The sequence below is a fragment of the Oncorhynchus nerka genome, linkage group LG5 (assembly GCF_034236695.1).
Source record: "Oncorhynchus nerka isolate Pitt River linkage group LG5, Oner_Uvic_2.0, whole genome shotgun sequence".
In the NCBI taxonomy this organism is placed as follows: domain Eukaryota; kingdom Metazoa; phylum Chordata; class Actinopteri; order Salmoniformes; family Salmonidae; genus Oncorhynchus; species Oncorhynchus nerka.
The window spans coordinates 27610195-27627337 of NC_088400.1; the positions used below are offsets into that span (position 1 = coordinate 27610195).

At 48.2% G+C, this 17143-nt stretch overlaps 1 pseudogene; it reads left to right on the plus strand.

Moving 5' to 3' along the window:
• LOC135571681 (F-box only protein 38-like) overlaps window positions 1-17143 on the plus strand; it is a 51143-nt pseudogene that overhangs the window by 6256 nt on the left and 27744 nt on the right.

The following is a 17143-nucleotide window of genomic DNA, read 5'->3' on the forward strand; positions in this document are numbered from 1 at the left end:
TGATGTTGGGCGATTAGGCCTGGCTCGCAGTCAGCGTTCCAATTCAACTCAAAGGTGTTCGATGGGATTGAGGTCAGAGCTCTGTGCAGGCCAGTCAAGTTCTTCCACACCGATCTCGACAAACCATTTTTGTATGGACCTCGCTTTGTGCACAGGGGCATTGTCATGCTGAAACAGGAAAGGGCCTTCCCAAACTTTTCCCCCAAAGTTAGAAGCACAGAATTGTATGCAGTAGTGTTAAGATTTTCCATCACTGGAACTGAGGGGCCTAGCCTGAACCATGAAAAACGGCTCCAGACCATTATTCCTCCTCCACCAAAACTTTATAGTTTGCACTATGCATTCGGGCAGGTAGTGTTCTCCTGGCATCCGCTGAACCCAGATTCGTCCGTCAGACTGCCAGATGGTGACGCATGAGTCATCACCCCAGAGAACGTGTTTCCACAGCTCCAGAGTCCAATGGCGATGAGCTTTACACTACTCCAGCCGATGCCTGGCATTGCGCATGGGGATATTAGGCTTGTGTGCGGCTGCTCGACCATGGAAACATACTTCATGAAGCTGCTGACTAACAGTTAATTTGCTGACCTTGCTTCCGGAGGTAGTTTGGAACTCAATAGTGATTGTTGAAACCGAGAAGACGTATTTTGCACGCTAGGTTCTTCATCATTCATCGGACCCGTTCTGTGATCTTGTGTGATCTACCAGTTTGTGGCTGAGCCGTTGTTGCCCCTAGATGTTTCCTCTTCACAATAACAGCACTTAGAGTTGACCGGGGCATCTCTAGTAGGGCAGACATTTTACCAGACATTTTGCCAACAAAGAGTATATAACAAAGTATTGAGATAAACTTTTGTTATTGACCAAATACTTATTTTCCACCATAATTTGCAAATAAATTCATTAAAAATCCTACAATGTGATTTTCTGGATTTTTTTTCTCATTTTGTCTGTCATAGTTGAAGTGTACTTATGATGAAAATTACAGGCCTCTCATCTTTTTAATTGGGAGAACTTGCACAATTGGTGGCTGACTAAACTTTTTTGCCCCACTCTATATGATATTAACCACCTTGGAAGACTGAATATGAAGTGCTTAATACAGGCTGGTCTATATAGTTAACAGCTTCTAGGTCATAATGTTCCCTGTTCTGAGCCGTTGTCTCTGAGTGACCTCTGTTTCTCCCTTAGGGCTGTGGCCGTGTGGGTCTGAGTGCTGGCACTGGGATAGGTGTCTCCTCAACTCTGGTCAGCAACCAGAACTCGCACAACAACAACGCACCCAACATCCCACCGCACAACAATGACAACTTCTCCCATCTCCACAGAAGAACTCTAGAGATCTTTCAGAGTGACCATCCATCGGGTTCTTGGTCGACTTCCTGACCAAGGCCCTTCTCCCCCGATTTCTCAGTTTGGCCAGACGGCCAGCTCTAGGACGAGTCTTGGTGGTTTCAAACTACTTCCATTTAAGAATGATGGAGGCCACTGTGTTCTTGGGGACCTTCAATGATGCATACATTTTTTTGTACCCTTCCCCAGATCTGTGCCTCGACACAATCCTGTCTCTGAGCTCTATGGACAATTCCTCCGACCTCATGGCTTGGTTTTTGCGCCGATGTACACTATCAACTGTGGGACCTTTTTATATAGACAGGTGTGTGCCTTTCCTAATTATGTCCAATCAATTGAATTTACCACAGGTGGACTCCAATCAAGTTGTAGAAACATCTCAAGGATGATCAATGGAAACAGGATGCACCTGAGCTCAATTTTAAGTCTCATAGCAAAGGGTCTGAATATTTATGTAAATAAGGTATTTATGTTTTTTTCATTTTAACACGTTAGCAAACATTTCTAATAACCTGTTTTCACATTATCAGGTATTCCGTCTAGATTGCTGAGGATAATTATTATTACTTTTAATCATTTTAGAACAAGGCTGTAACGTGTGTGTGTGTGCAATTTATTTTTTTATTTTTTAAAGTCAAGGGGTCTGAATACGTTCCGAAGGCACTGTATATTATAGTGAATTTAATTTTGAATAGCCTAGTAATAGGGCATTTTTTGTTTTCATAATAGGCTGACACATTACCTTTTCGGCGCCGACTGAGATGGCCGCCTCGCTTCGCGTTCCTAGGAAACTATGCAGTTTTTTTACGTGTTATTTCTTACATTAGTACCCCAGGTCATCTTAGGTTTCATTACATACAGTCGAGAAGAACTACTGAATATAAGATCAGCGTCAACTCACCATCAGTACGACCAAGAATATGTTTTCCGCGACGCGGATCCGGTGTTCTGCCTTACAAACAGGACAACGGAATGGATCGCATGCAGCGACCCAAGGAAACGACTCCGAAAAAGAGGGAAACGAGGCGTGTTCTGGTCAGACTCCGAAAAAGGGCACATCGCGCACCACTCCCCAGCATTCTTCTTGCCAATGTCCAGTCTCTTGACAACAAGGTTGACGAAATCCGAGCAAGGGTAGCATTCCAGAGGGACATCAGAGACTGCAACGTTCTCTGCTTCACGGAAACATGGCTTACTGGGAAGACGCTATCCGATGCGGTGCAGCCAACGGGTTTCTCCACGCATCGCGCCGACAGAAACAAACATCTTTCTGGTAAGAAGAGTGGCGGGGGCGTATGCCTCATGACTAACGAGACATGGTGTGATGAAGGAAACATACAGGAACTCAAATCCTTCTGTTCACCTGATTTAGAATTCCTCACAATCAAATGTAGACCGCATTATCTTCCAAGAGAATTCTCTTCGATTATAATCACAGCCGTATATATCCCCCCCAAGCAGACACATCGATGGCTCTGAACGAACTTTATTTAACTCTTTGCAAACTGGAAACCATTTATCCGGAGGTTGCATTCATTGTAGCTGGGGATTTTAACAAAGCTAATCTAAAAACAAGACTCCCTAAATTTTATCAGCATATCGATTGCGCAACCAGGGGTGGTAAAACCTTGGATCATTGTTACTCTAACTTCCGCGACGCATATAAGGCCCTGCCCCGCCCCCCTTTCGGAAAAGCTGACCACGACTCCATTTTGTTGATCCCCGCCTACAGGCAGAAACTAAAACAAGAGGCTCCCACGCTGAGGTCTGTCCAACGCTGGTCAGACCAAGCTGACTCCACACTCCAAGACTGCTTCCATCACGTGGACTGGGACATGTTTCGTATTGCGTCAGATGGAAATATTGACGAATACGCTGATTCGGTGTGCGAGTTCATTAGAACGTGCGTTGAAGATGTCGTTCCCATAGCAACGATAAAAACATTCCCAAACCAGAAACCGTGGATTGACAGCATTCGCGTGAAACTGAAAGCGCGAACCACTGCTTTTAATCAGGGCAAGGTGTCTGGTAACATGTCCGAATGTAAACAATGCAGCTATTCCCTCCGCAAGGCTATTAAACAAGCTAAGCGTCAGTACAGAGACAAAGTGGAATCTCAATTCAATGGCTCAGACACAAGAGGCATGTGGCAGGGTCTACAGTCAATCACGGACTACAAGAAGAAACCCAGCCCAGTCACGGACCAGGATGTCTTGCTCCCAGGCAGACTAAATAACTTTTTTGCCCGCTTTGAGGACAATACAGTGCCACTGACACGGCCTGCAACGAAAACATGCGGTCTCTCATTCACTGCAGCCGAGGTGAGTAAGACATTTAAACGTGTTAACCCTCGCAAGGCTGCAGGCCCAGACGGCATCCCCAGCCGCGCCCTCAGAGCATGCGCAGACCAGCTGGCCGGTGTGTTTACGGACATATTCAATCAATCCCTATACCAGTCTGCTGTTCCCACATGCTTCAAGAGGGCCACCATTGTTCCTGTTCCCAAGAAAGCTAAGGTAACTGAGCTAAACGACTACCGCCCCGTAGCACTCACTTCCGTCATCATGAAGTGCTTTGAGAGACTAGTCAAGGACCATATCACCTCCACCCTAGACCCACTCCAATTTGCTTACCGCCCAAATAGGTCCACAGACGATGCAATCTCAACCACACTGCACACTGCCCTAACCCACCTGGACAAGAGGAATACCTATGTGAGAATGCTGTTCATCGACTACAGCTCGGCATTCAACACCATATTACCCTCCAAGCTCGTCATCAAGCTCGAGACCCTGGGTCTCGACCCCGCCCTGTGCAACTGGGTACTGGACTTCCTGACGGGCCGCCCCCAGGTGGTGAGGGTAGGCAACAACATCTCCTCCCCGCTGATCCTCAACACGGGGCCCCACAAGGGTGCGTTCTGAGCCCTCTCCTGTACTCCCTGTTCACCCACGACTGCGTGGCCACGCACGCCTCCAACTCAATCATCAAGTTTGCGGACGACACAACAGTGGTAGGCTTGATTACCAACAACGACGAGACGGCCTACAGGGAGGAGGTGAGGGCCCTCGGAGTGTGGTGTCAGGAAAATAACCTCACACTCAACGTCAACAAAACTAAGGAGATGATTGTGGACTTCAGGAAACAGCAGAGGGAACACCCCCTATCCACATCGATGGATCAGTAGTGGAGAGGGTAGCAAGTTTTAAGTTCCTCGGCATACACATCACAGACAAACTGAATTGGTCCACTCACACTGACAGCGTCGTGAAGAAGGCGCAGCAGCGCCTCTTCAACCTCAGGAGGCTGAAGAAATTCGGCTTGTCACCAAAAGCACTCACAAACTTCTACAGATGCACAATCGAGAGCATCCTGGCTGGCTGTATCACCGCCTGGTACGGCAACTGCTCCGCCCTCAACCGTAAGGCTCTCCAGAGGGTAGTGAGGTCTGCACAACGCATCACCGGGGGCAAACTACCTGCCCTCCAGGACACCTACACCACCCGATGTTACAGGAAGGCCATAAAGATCATCAAGGACATCAACCACCCGAACCACTGCCTGTTCACCCCGCTATCATCCAGAAGGCGAGGTCAGTACAGGTGCATCAAAGCTGGGACCGAGAGACTGAAAAACAGCTTCTATCTCAAGGCCATCAGACTGTTAAACAGCCACCACTAACATTGAGTGGCTGCTGCCAACACATTGACACTGACACTGACCCAACTCCAGCCACTTTAATAATGGGAATTGATGGGAAATGATGTAAATATATCACTAGCCACTTTAAACAATGCTACCTTATATAATGTTACTTACCCTACATTATTCATCTCATATGCATACGTATATACTGTACTCTAGATCATCGACTGCATCCTTATGTCACTAGCCACTTTAACTATGCCACTTTGTTTACTTTGTCTACATACTCATCTCATATGTATATACTGTACTCGATACCATCTACTGTATGCTGCTCTGTACCATCACTCATTCATATATCCTTATGTACATATTCCTTATCCCCTTACACTGTGTATAAGACAGTAGTTTTGGAATTGTTAGTTAGATTACTTGTTGGTTATCACTGCATTGTCGGAACTAGAAGCACAAGCATTTCGCTACACTCGCATTAACATCTGCTAACCATGTGTATGTGACAAATAAAATTTGATTTGATTTATCTCACCACCATGTTTTTCATTACATTTACATTTAAGTCATTTAGCGGACGCTCTTATCCAGAGCGACTTACAAATTGGTGCGTTCACCTTAAGACATCCAGTGGAACAGCCACTTTACAATAGTGCATCTAAATCTTTTAAGGGGGGGGTGAGAAGGATTACTTTATCCTATCCTAGGTATTCCTGAAAGAGGTGGGGTTTCAGGTGTCTCCGGAAGGTGGTGATTGACTCCGCTGTCCTGGCGTCGTGAGGGAGTTTGTTCCACCATTGGGGGGCCAGAGCAGCGAACAGTTTTGACTGGGCTGCGCGGGAACTGTACTTCCTCAGTGGTAGGGAGGCGAGCAGGCCAGAGGTGGATGAACGCAGTGCCCTTGTTTGGGTGTAGGGCCTGATCAGAGCCTGGAGGTACTGAGGTGCCGTTCCCACTCACAGCTCCGTAGGCAAGCACCATGGTCTTGTAGCGGATGCGAGCTTCAACTGGAAGCCAGTGGAGAGAGCGGAGGAGCGGGGTTTTTCCATCTCTTTCCCTCATTCCTTTCTCTAGCGCGCAAAGATGGGGGCTGTCAACCGTTTAATATGTTTCGTTGTGAAAACATGTTACTATTGATGTTCCCGAACAGATTTCACTTGGTTTCCCAAAGTAAGCTTTGGGTAGCTGCAGGTCAGGGTTGAAGAGCCCATGGCATACAGAGATTGGGTGGAATATCACCTGTAGCGCAGCAAGAGGCAGCATGCTCCTCAGTGGTTGATGCGTGACGTGAAATAACTGTTCTTATAAGCACAGACATTTCTATATATGCAATCCTGTGTGAAAGCAGAGTTGTTGTGATGGTTGAGGATCCCAGCTGCTACTATATGTATTTCTCAGGGGCTCACCTTTACAACCGGCATGATTTAAACTGCGGGAAAGCGGTCTCCGTGCATACAGATGAGGTCTTTTTTTTCCCTGACCCTGTTCCTACCCATTTAATAATTGTCCATTTCTAAATCGAAACAAATTTTCCACATAAGACAAGATTTAAATTGAAAATAGTCTGATGGGTGACAATATATGATCACTTGATGAGAGAACAGGGTGTGCAGCCCGAGGCAAGGAACAGGGCGCAAGCTTTTTTTGCTACCTTTTTCAAATAGTCAATAGGATAGTGGCAGCATGCAGCCCATGTATATTAGATTTCTTGTGCATTACACAAACCTTAGAATGCCTAACTATATTTGCCAAATAAATCTAGTGTATTAGACTTTTACGCTCGACATAGCCACTTCATATCCTTTTCTATTTTATTCAGCTAAGATGCAAAACATATTTGTTAATTAATGGTCAATTACTGTAAGACCGGCCCCCATTTGCATTACAATAATCGTCTGACAATATTTCATGACTGCCATAGTCCTAGTAGTGAGTCTCTCAAATCTTTACTCCTCACATCGAAAGAGGCTTTTACAATTCTGGTAGAATATGAGACCATGAGCCAAAATGTTGATGATGAAAAGCTATTTTCTATCCTTACCATGAGTCAAAATGATTTCCATGGCTTGTACTTACATTGTCACAGCTAGTCTCAGTATGTTCTGAGTCCTGTGCTGTGTGTGTTCCAGGTAAAGGGAAGAGGGTCGCCCCTGCGTCAGCCTCACAGGGGGCTGTGTATGCTCTTCGAGAACCGGGAGGAACAGGCCAGAGCCAGGGCAGGGGAGCTGGGAGGCGAGGGGGTGATCAGGACTCGATGCACCTGCAGTAGGGCTCGCCCCGGCCCAGAGGAAAGGACTCGAGGTGGGCCCAACCACCCATCCTCTGGAGGGTCAGGAGGAGGGGACAGGACCCCAAAGAGGAGGCAGGATCTGAGGGGCTGGAGGCCGGGGACCCTGTTGAGGAGAGCCCAGCCAGGGCGAGGGGTATGGCTGAGGGGCATGGTGGTGAGAGGATGTCGGGCCATAGCTTCAGGGAGGTCCACGGAGCAGAGCCCCAGCCCAGGGGGTTAAGGGACAGCTTCCCCAGTAGACCTTTCACCCGCGCCCGCAGCAGACTGTCGTCTGTACCCCTGGTGTCTGAGTCGGGTAAGACCGGGGATAAGAGCTCGCTCTCTATCAGAGCATGGAACATTTGTAACAGTTGAAATCCATGCCATCAAATTGTATTCCATATTGTAAGCTGAAGAAACACAGGTAGTCGAGTGTGTCTGTGGCATTAATAGTGAAGGAGGAAGCCTGTGGAAAATGTGAGTTCCTCATAGAGCTTCTGTTTCTTCTCATGCAGAGCTGTCCAAGCCTCGGGTCATGGTGAAGAGGAGACCCACAGCAGACAAGTCCACCAGCACCAGCGACCCGGTCACTGAGGACGATCATGTACAGGTAGGGACACTACACCTACTAAGATGAGTCTCAGGCTGCGTCCCAATGGCCACTACATAGGGTGTCATTTCGGGGGGGGGGACCCTTCTCCCTGAGCAAAGCAGCACAGAACTTCATGGTGAAATGAAGGATATGAACTCCCTTCTAACTGCAGCGCCCTGTGACACAATACCTTCCTATGCCATGAAGGTGCTGAGGCTGAAATCCAAAAACCTGGTGGGAATCACCCTCACTAACTGTGGCATCACTGACCTGGTGCTGAAGGACTGCCCCCAGATGATGTTTGTTCACGGTAGGTTTCCCTTCTATGTATAATCAGGGCTTGATGAGGAACACAATTAGTGGGCCATTCTCTCATAAGGTTAAGTCCCAAATGGCACTGTACTTTTGAAAAGTATTGTACTATATAGAGAATAGGGTGCCATTTAAGAGGCATTTGGGCCCTGGTCAAAAGTAGTGTTCTATATAGGGAGTAGGGTGCCATTTGGGATGAACATTAACCCTCTGCTGTCCCCCGCTGTGTCCCTCTAGCCATGCGCTGCAGAGTGCTGAAGCATCTGAAGGTGGAAAGGGCTCCCATAGTGAACCATTTTGACTATGTACAGTGTAAGAAGCTGGACATGGAGCAGATCCTGGATCAGATCCTCCGCATGCCCCCTGAGAGGAACCGTATCATCTACATGCGCCCCATGCAGCAGGTCAGGACCACTGCCTGGAACTCCTTCTGAAACCTTGGATTGTAACCTAGGTCAATATGTATATAATCTCAATTCAGTCTGTCTGCACAATAAATATGATTTGCAGAGGAAATGTGACCAGGTTTTCTCCATAAAGCACATTATCCCCTTTGTGCATGATATGGTTTGTAAACCTAGTCTTACTCTGACCATCTCCTTGTCCCCTGTCCTAGATTGACCTTCTGTCCCTGGAGCGGAAACTGTTCCATGGGCCGTACCCAAATCAAATCAAATGTATTTATATAGCCCTTCGTACATCAGCTGATATCTCAAAGTGCTGTACAGAAACCCAGCCTAAAACCACAAACGGCAAGCAATGCAGGTGTAGAAGCACGGTGGCTAGGAAAAACTCCCTAGAAAAGCCAAAATCTAGGAAGAAACCTAGAGAGGAACCAGGCTATGTGGGGTGGCCAGTCCTCTTCTGGCTGTGCCGGGTGGAGATTATAACAGAACATGGCCAAGATGTTCAAATGTTCATAAATGACCAGCATGGTCGTATAATAATAAGGCAGAACAGTTGAAACTGGAGCAGCAGCACGGCCAGGTGGACTGGGGACAGCAAGGAGTCATCATGTCAGGTAGTCCTGGGGCATGGTCCTAGGGCTCAGGTCAGTTGAAACTGGAGCAGCAACACAGCCAGGTGGACTGGGGACAGCAAGGAGTCATCATGTCAGGTAGTCCTGGGGCATGGTCTTAGGGCTCAGGTCCTCTGAGAGAGAGAAGGAGAGAATTAGAGAACGCACACTTAGATTCACACAGGACACCGAATAGGACAGGAGAAGTACTCCAGATATAACAAACTGACCCTAGCCCCCCGACACATAAACTACTGCAGCATAAATACTGGAGGCTGAGACGGGAGGGGTCAGGAGACACTGTGGCCTCATCCGAGGACACCCCCGGACAGGGCCAAACAGGAAGGATATAACCCCACCCACTTTGCCAAAGCACAGCCCCCACACCACTACCCCTACCACATCGCCATCATACATGAGTTCAGATACCTCCCCAACGTCAGGAACAAGGTCAGAGTACGCAGCTGGATGGACACCATCACCAACATCAGCCAGTGAGTAACACATACTGCTATCTTGTAATGTTACTTTCACCTGAAAGATCCTCTGTTAAATAGACAGTACATGACCAAAAGTCAGTACATTACCAAAAGTATGTGGACACCTGCTCGTCGAACATTCTAAAATCTTGGTCATTAATATGGAGTCGGTCCCCCCTTTGCTTCTATAACAGCCTCCACTCTTCTGGGAAGGCTTTCCACTAGATGTTGGAACATTGCTGCAGGGACTTTCATTCAGCCACGAGCCTTAGTGAGGTCGGGCGATTAGGCCTGGCTCGCAGTTCGCATTCCAATTCATCCCAAAGGTGTTTGATGGGATTGAGGTCAGGGTTCTGTGCAGGCCAGTCAAGTTCTTGCACACCGATCTCGACAAATCATTTCTGTATGGACCTGGCTTTGTGCTCAGGGGGAATTGTCATGCTGAAACAGGAAGGGCTTTCCCACTGTTGCCACAAAGTTAGAAGCACAGAATCGTCTAGACTGTCATTGTATGCTGTAGTGTTAAGATTTCCCTTCACTGGAACTATGGAGCCGAACCATGAAAAAACAGTCCTAGACCATTATTCTTCCTCCACCAAACTGTAGAGTTAGCACTATTCATTTCCACATCACAATAACAACCCTTACAGTTGACCAAGGCAGACATTTTGACAAACTGACTTGTTTGGAAAGGTGGCATCCTATGACGGTGCCACGTTGAAAGTCAGCGGGCTCTTCAGTAAGGCCATTCTACTGCCGATGTTTGTCTATGACTATGTGCTCGATGTTATACACCTCTCAGCAACCGCTGTGGCTGAAATGGCCCAATCCCTAATTTGTTTTATTCTAACACTTTTCCCACCAGCAAAATAAAGTTCTGAACCTGTTAGTCAGTTTATATGGCTCCTCTCTGTTCCTTTTTAAACCTCTTATTTATTATTTTTCATTTAGCTCGACATTAAAATACTTCAATAGGTAGAGCAGCTTGCTATGGAGCGGGCAATCTATGTACATGTAGGGTGCGGCATGCGACTGAAATATTGCGGGTGAGGAGAGCGCTGGGCATGAAGCGCTGGCCATCTTGTTATGACATGCATTGCCTGAATTAGGCCAACGGAGGAGCGGCTTTTATGGGGGAAGTTTGTATTTGAACGTCAGAGAGTTGTTAACTAACGTTGGACCAGAGCTAGCTCTTGACCATGACTCTCCGTTCCATTACATTACACAAAGTGCTGCAAAGTTTTAGAGAGCTAGACCAGAGCTAGCTAACAAACTAGCTAGCTAACATGCTTGTGTGTGCAAAGCGGCACCAGAATTAAAATAAACCCCCTTTTTTTGTCATTTAATAAATCCAATGAGATATGTCATAACTGGAGTATACTTAACTAGCATTGAAAAAGTGAATCAACCTGTTCTCTAATAAAAAATCTTTCTCCCTAATTTGTGAATCACGCCTGTAGAGGCTGCTGCCCTATAGACATGGAATCACTGGCCACTTTTAATAATGGAACACTAGTCACTTCAATAATGTTTACTCATCTCATGTATATATATATATATACTGTATTATATTCCACTGTATTTTAGTCAACGCCACTCCGACATTTATATGTGTGTATTGTTGTATAGTGTTAGATACTACTGCACTGCTGGAGCTAGGAACACAAGCATTTTGCTACACCCGCAATAACATCTGCTAAATAATTGCATGTGACCAATAACATTTGTAACGTCACTAGCTACAGTAGACTATGCAGGCTTTAGGGGAGGGGCAGGTAGCCTACACACACAAACTGGCAAAGATTTTCAGCTGGCAGGCAGGCAGACACTGGAATATAATGTTATTAACTGGTTCCCATGATTTTAAAATAATGGATCTGTTCCGGAACTGTATAGATCACATTCGTTCTTGCATCTGGTTATTTTCCTCTAAAAAATGTTATTCTTTCACAGTTTTCTGTTCCCTGAATGGGTTCCAACCCCTGAAATTTGGTGTGTTGCTGCCCTTCTGTTTCCTACAGTAGATTGCTTTCTTTATCATGGCCCTGGTGTCATTATAACTACAGCCAGCAGGTGGTGCTGTTGAGTCCTTTCTGACCTCAATCAGCCATATTGTACTGTACTGTTGACATGGTGGTCAAGAACCAGTTCCTTCCTTCCTCTATCTAAAAACCTGACATAAACAACCACTTTCATTTAATCAACAGGGAGCTCATTAAGTATGAGTTCTTCCCCGAAGCCATGCGGACGGAAGAGGATGTGAAGAAGTATCCCAACTACCCCTGGGGCCGAGACATCTACACCTTGGAGGGTGAGATGGAGGAAGTCCTGTTCAGCACTCTGAGACTGAGATTTGGTCTCTTCACAGCGGAGCTATGTCCTCCCCTAGGGTCACTATGCTACGCCCTCCCCTAGGGTCACTATGCTACGTCCTCCCGTAGGGTCACTATGCTACGTCCTCCCGTAGGGTCACTATGCTACGTCCTCCCTTAGGGTCACTATGCTACGTCCTCCCGTAGGGTCACTATGCTACGTCCTACCCTAGGGTCACTATGCTACGTCCTCCCGTAGGGTCACTATGCTACGTCCTCCCTTAGGGTCACTATGCTACATAGTGGGATTTGGTGTTTTTCCATGCTCCATTTATTGTCCCCCTCAGGTTTTCATGATGCAATTCCTACATTATTTAATCAGTTTTTCTCAATAGTTCCTTCACTTGCCCCTTAGTGATTTGGTGGCAGCTGCTGCTCTGCCCTGTTCTGATGTATCTACTCTCTCTCTGTCTATAGGAGTGGTAGATGAAGTCCCCTACTCCATGATCACAGACTTCCCCTGGCTCCGTACCCTACGTACAGCTGATCCCAACAGTTACGCACGCTACGACTTTGAGGATGATGAGAGCAGTGAGTGACTATGTCCACAGCTCCACCAGGCCAAACTGCTGTCCTATTTCTACAATCATTGGTAGTTGTGTTATATGAGCCCAGTGATCTGGCTCTTTGTCTGTTGAGCCATTCACATGAATGTTTAGATCTTTTCAGGGCCTTCTTCTGTGATCGGTCTGGTACCTACCTGATAGGTAGCACTGAGTCTGTGCCAGTCAATCATAAGGTGCAGCCACTCTCTTTGTCCTGCGGCCACTCTCTTTGTCCTGCGGCCACTCTCTTTGTCCTGCGGCCACTCTCGTTGTCCTGCGGCCACTCTCTTTGTCTTGCGGCCACTCTCTTTGTCTTGCGGCCACTCTCTTTGTCTTGCGGCCACTCTCTTTGTCTTGCGGCCACTCTCTTTGTCTTGCGGCCACTCTCTTTGTCCTGCGGCCACTCTCTTTGTCTTGTAGTGCTCCTACTGTGACTTCTGCACCCACCCAACGTTGAGTGAGAACTAGTGCTTTACTGCCTTTCCTATGGCGCTCCAGGGAGTTGGCAGTGGCGTGTCTGTCTCGAGTTGCCTTGTTTTTGTATTTGCTGACCTTACATGAAGGGAGAAAGAGAAACCTATAACCACCTAAAAGGAAGTGATTCCCAAACCTTCCATAACAAAGCCATCACCTACAGAGAGATGAACCTGGAGAAGAGTCCCCTGAGCAAGCTGGTCCTGGGGCTCTGTTCACAAACACACCCTACAGGGCCCCCGGACAGCAGCACAATTAGACTCAATCATCATGAGAAAACAAAAAAGTAATTACTTGACACATTGGAAAGAATTAACAAAAAAACAGCGCAAACTAGAATGCTATTTGGCCCTACACAGGAAGTACACCGCGGCAGAATACCTGACCACTGTGACTGACCCAAAATTAAGGAAAGCTTTGACTATGTACAGACTCAGTGAGCATAGCCTTGCTATTGAGAAAGGCCGCCGTAGGCAGACATGGCTCTCAAGAGAAGACAGGCTATGTGCTCACTGCCCACAAAATGAGGTGGAAACTGAGCTGCACTTCCTAACCTCCTGCCCAATGTATGACCATATTAGAGAGACATATTTCCCTCAGATTACACAGATCCACAAAGAATTTGAAAACAAATCCAATTTTGATAAACTGCCATATCTACTGGGTGAAATTCCAGTGTGCCATCACAGCAGCAAGATTTGTGACCTGTTGCCACGAGAGAAGGGCTACCAGTGAAGAACACACACCATTGTAAATACAACCCATATTTATGCTTATTTATTTTATCTTGTGTCCTTTAACCATTTGTACATTGTTAAAACACTGTATATATATATATATATATAATATGACATTTGTAATGTCTTGTTTTGAAACTTCTGTATGTGTAATGTTTACTGTTAATTTTTATTGTTTATTTCACTTTATATATTATCTACCTCACTTGCTTTGGCAATGTTAACACATGTTTCCCATGCCAATAAAGCCCTTGAATTGAATTGAGAAAGGCTGCACAATGTGTTTGTTCTCTTCTTAGCCATGGTTTAGGGATTGTTTCTCTCAGTGGGGGAATGACAGCTGCTTGAACTTCGAGGAGTTAAGAGCTCTGCTCTGTTGCTACCATTCATACTCATAGATACGCCATCTTTCCATGCACTGCCTCTCAGTAAAGGTCATGTTGGAATTGTGTGGGGGCCGGTGTATGTGTGAAAGCACCCAGGGTAGGGTGTATGCCTATGTTATTGTATGAATTGGATATCTGCATTGAGAGAACGGCGTGCATTAGCTTGGTGGAGAATTGAAAGCGCAGGGCTTTGTATTCTGCTCTCACTGGGATGTTATTTTTCAGAGGTTTTGAAATCCCTTTTTGTGTTTCGGAGAGATTTCCACTGCCATGGAAGAATATCAGTGTTTGAGAGTTTGGTGTTCTCACCTCCTACCTCTGGTGCTGACAGAAACCAGCTTCAGAGAAGCACCCTCAAGCTAAACGCTGCAAGTGCCCTTACATTTGTTTGTAAAGAACATTTAGCTTTCTAGTTTTTTCAAATTCTTTTTTTTCTTCTTATTTCTGCTTTGTTTTAATTAGTATTTTCTTCACCTCTTTTCCCGAGGTCTGTCATTTGGGGGGGTCGGTTGGTTTGGTGTGTATTATGAGTTATGGTCTATATTGCTCAGTTCTATTTACCTCATGACTTGGTAAAATGAGAGAGGACCGCGGAAGAATCCAAAGAAATGTGTTACCAAATCATTTCCACAAATTATCCTGAAGAAGAAAAAGGGGGAACAATTAATTGAGTCTTTCATGCATCAAGTATTTCAGAATTCTCCCTGCCTCTAATTGAACCCTCATTTCAAGAGACTAAGAAGGGCGCTGGCTGCTTTGATTAGGGGGCATGGCTAGTTAGGGTACTAAAAGCATCTCATTCATCTCTAGATGACTGCAGGCATGCGGACTGTTTCCAAGCAAGAGGACCTTCAACACATTTGCTCCACATTGTGTTTTTTATGTGGAATAATAATAATTCTCTTTGGGAAGCACAACTAAGTTTTGTTCAAGCCAGCCTGGGTGACTCCCTCCACCCTCCTCTTCCAAAGCCAAGCCAGCCTGGGTGACTCCCTCCACCCTCCTCTTCCAAAGCCACGCCAGTCTGGGTGACTCCCTCCACCCTCCTCTTCCAAAGCCAAGTCAGCCTGGTTGACTCCCTCCACCCTCCTCTTCCAAAGCCACGCCAGTCTGGGTGACTCCCTCCACCCTCCTCTTCCAAAGCCAAGCCAGTCTGGGTGACTCCCTCCACCCTCCTCTTGCCAAGCCAAGCCAGTCTGGGTGACTCCCTCCACCCTCCTCTTCCCAAGCCAGCCTGGGTGACTCCCTCCACCCTCCTCTTCCAAAGCCAAGCCAGCCTGGGTGACTCCCTCCACCCTCCTCTTGCCAAGCCAGCCTGGGTGACTCCCTCCACCCTCCTCTTGACTCCCTCCAAGCCAGCAGTCTGGGTGACTCCCTCCACCCTCCTCTTGCCAAGCCAGTCTGGGTGACTCCCTCCACCCTCCTCTTCCAAAGCCAAGCCAGTCTGGGTGACTCCCTCCACCCTCTGGGTGACTCTCCACCCTCCTCAAGCCAGTCTGGGTGACTCCCTCCACCCTCCTCTTCCAAAGACTCCCTCCACCCTCCCAAGCCAGTCTGGGTGACTCCCTCCACCCTCCTCTTCCAAAGCCAAGCCAGCCTGGGTGACTCCCTCCACCCTCCTCTTCCAAAGCCAAGCCAGTCTGGGTGACTCCCTCCACCCTCCTCTTCCAAAGCCAAGCCAGCCTGGGTGACTCCCTCCACCCTCCTCTTGCCAAGCCAGTCTGGGTGACTCCCTCCACCCTCCTCTTCCAAAGCCTGGGTGCCAGTCTGGGTGACTCCACCCCCTCCACCCTCTCCACCCTCCTCTTCCAAAGCCAAGTCAGCCTGGGTGACTCCCTCCACCCTCCTCTTCCAAAGCCACGCCAGTCTGGGTGACTCCCTCCACCCTCCTCTTCCAAAGCCAAGCCAGTCTGGGTGACTCCCTCCACCCTCCTCTTGCCAAGCCAAGCCAGCCTGGGTGACTCCCTCCACCCTCCTCTTCCCAAGCCAGCCTGGGTGACTCCCTCCACCCTCCTCTTCCAAAGCCAAGCCAGCCTGGGTGACTCCCTCCACCCTCCTCTTGCCAAGCCAGCCTGGGTGACTCCCTCCACCCTCCTCTTGCCAAGCCAGCCTGGGTGACTCCCTCCACCCTCCTCTTGCCAAGCCAGCCTGGGTGACTCCCTCCACCCTCCTCTTGCCAAGCCAGTCTGGGTGACTCCCTCCACCCTCCTCTTCCAAATCCAAGCCAGTCTGGGTGACTCCCTCCACCCTCCTCTTGCCAAGCCAGTCTGGGTGACTCCCTCCACCCTCCTCTTCCAAAGCCAAGCCAGTCTGGGTGACTCCCTCCACCCTCCTCTTCCAAAGCCAAGCCAGCCTGGGTGACTCCCTCCACCCTCCTCTTCCAAAGCCAAGCCAGCCTGGGTGACTCCCTCCACCCTCCTCTTCCAAAGCCAAGCCAGCCTGGGTGACTCCCTCCACCCTCCTCTTCCCAAGCCAGTCTGGGTGACTCCCTCCACCCTCCTCTTCCAAAGCCAAGCCAGTCTGGGTGACTCCCTCCACCCTCCTCTTCCAAAGCCAAGCCAGTCTGGGTGACTCCCTCCACCCTCCTCTTCCAAAGCCAAGCCAGCCTGGGTGACTCCCTCCACCCTCCTCTTCCAAAGCCAAGCCAGCCTGGGTGACTCCCTCCACCCTCCTCTTCCAAAGCCAAGCCAGCCTGGGTGACTCCCTCCACCCTCCTCTTCCAAAGCCAAGCCAGCCTGGGTGACTCCCTCCACCCTCCTCTTCCAAAGCCAAGCCAGCCTGGGTGACTCCCTCCACCCTCCTCTTGCCAAGCCAGCCTGGGTGACTCCCTCCACCCTCCTCTTCCAAAGCCAAGCCAGTCTGGGTGACTCCCTCCACCCTCCTCTTCCAAAGCCAAGCCAGTCTGGGTGACTCCCTCCACCCTCCTCTTCCAAAGCCAAGCCAGTCTGG